Source organism: Puntigrus tetrazona, chromosome 8 (genome assembly GCF_018831695.1).
Source record: "Puntigrus tetrazona isolate hp1 chromosome 8, ASM1883169v1, whole genome shotgun sequence".
NCBI classification, from domain to species: domain Eukaryota; kingdom Metazoa; phylum Chordata; class Actinopteri; order Cypriniformes; family Cyprinidae; genus Puntigrus; species Puntigrus tetrazona.
The window spans coordinates 1724280-1726779 of record NC_056706.1 but is presented as its reverse complement, the minus strand read 5'-3'; positions in this window follow the sequence as shown (position 1 = coordinate 1726779).

Genomic DNA, 2500 nt, shown 5'->3' with positions numbered 1-2500 from the left:
TCTTACTCTCTTAATGCTAAATGGCACTGCTGTCTGTCTGGTGTGTTTGTGCACTTTATACACCTGAAGTGTGTTCGCATGGGTTTCTACACACTGATATCAGCACTTATGAGATGTTTTCTGCACACGCCACACTGTCTGCTGCATGATGGGTTCAATTGCCTTTTTGTGCCATGTTGATTTATATGATATGATTCTTTTTTTTTGTCTTAAACAATTTCCAGATAACCATGTAGTTTGTACACTACAGCAGATGTGTTTATGGACATGAACGGCCTGGACTGCAGACAGATGTCATATTTTAGACGTGACACGCAATGCACAAACTAACAAAAATCAGTATTTGAGTTAATGTATTACGATGTATTTGAGGAGAGGTGCTTGGTGTTTCTTGACAGTGGAATATGTTCATATTTCTGAATCACTGCTTGTTTATTGATCAGTTGATGGTACAGTGTGATTAATCGCTTCATTTTAAGCATCAATTTTCTGCCTCTCGCTCTATTCTATTATTTATTCTCTGTGTAATATTTAATAAATGCCCACAATAGTTGCTCTGTGCACATTTGTCATGCATATTTTTGTATGTGATATTATTACACTTAATGTAAAAACAAGGGATTTCAGTGCATTCAGTGTCAAACTCATTTTAATTCCACAATCGCTTCTTTTAATCAGTCAATGTGACAGATCTCAGAATTCAACACATTAGGTTCTAAGTAGGTTCTCTGTTGTTTTAATCACCAGATTTTTTGACATTCATTACAAATATAATGCAGCTTTCCTTTCCTGCTTTTGTTTACCTTTTCATTTTTTATGGTTTAAATGAATAGAAGGCATTAAATTAAACTGGAAGCAATTAATTAAATAATTTGTATATTAACCTCTGTCTAATATATTACAAAGTAAACAAAAGAGAAGCGTATTCTGTATCTTTGATGGGGGGAAAAAGAGCCTTGAGAATAGTGTAGCCTGTTTCCTGTAAATGTTTGCCATTCAAATGAATAAATAAATAGTTTATCAGAGCGTGCAGCTGCAGGTTCGACACCGCGTTTCGATCATAAAACCCCTTTAATGGCAGCTGATGTTATCATAAATAGTAGAGCTGACATAATGTTTTGTCTTTGCTTTGAATATTACTAAGAATTATGCATTATACCAAGAAGCATTTCGCTTGATTTATGGAAAAGATGCTAAAGAGACAAAAATATGAGAAAAAATGCAGCGGTAAAAATGAAACTTTTTTGGTTGCAGCTTCTTGTTTGTATTTTTACTTTTTTTTTTCTCTTGTACATGCAATTCAGCCGACTATCCTTTCAGACACCAAGCTCAATTAAACTGGAAGATAGCGCACACATGAAAAGTTGTTTGCATGAAGGGAAGTAGTTCCACCTGTGTCTATAGCAGTCACTCTTCTGATTCTGAACTCTTTTATTGTTTATTGTCATCATTCGATTCATTAAGTGATTGTTTGAATTGTTTATTCACAGAGAGGCATGCACTCTTTACTTCGTGCAATGTAAAAAATCTATTTTTTTTCATCTGTTTTAGTTTAAGGCATGCTTCGTCACGCAAATGACAGGAACTGCACTTCACCACAAGAATGGAACGAGAAGGAAGTGAAACTAAAGCTTCTAACGCTATTAGTTCTCACTTTACATCCTTCCTTTCACGCTTTGCTGGTTGTAATGTTAACTTCACAGAAGCACAACTTTTATCCCGTGTTTTGTTTTACTTTACACAACGCGAGCAGGAAGTGAATCATATCAAAATGGTTTATTATTAATATACGTTAATGATAAGAATACAGCGAGCGATTTTATGATGTCCCTTTGCCTCGCAGGACTTTCCAGGCCAAAGTGATGGAGATGTCACATGAACACATTCTGTTTAACTTTATAAACGGTCCTTGAAATACAATAAAAAGAGCCCCAATCTCACAACCGTCCACTATTACGCTGAAGAGATTTCTAGCTGAAGTTTTTATTTTTGTTGATCTCTTTTAGTAAACCAAAACGCTTCATTTAAAAGCAACATGAATTATTTTCCAGCATGGCGCTATCAGCCTCCCTTCAGACGGCACGCATTGAAGTATGTTCTGTACATTGTCAGCTATTTTTTATATTGTATAAAGACATTCCCAGTCATTATTTAAATGTTTTATATTACCTTTAGATTTTTCAGTAACTCCTGCTCGAAGCGTCTGTAACATTAGGAAAACATTTACAAAAGAAATTTTCCTGATGAACACGCCAAATCACCCACAAAACAAAGTTGGTGAACGTAGCCTTATGTAAGTTACGTGTCATATCTCGTGAGGTGTCAAAATTCACTCAGTATAGAAAGTTTGAGTATACTGAAAAGAGTTAGGCCTATTTCTGATGAATAGCAAACAGCACTGAAATCCAGTAAATCGGCTCATTATAATAACTTGATATGTGGTATGATATTTGGTATCAATGGAATTACGGTTTTAAATTTAGGGGTTTAACAACATGAA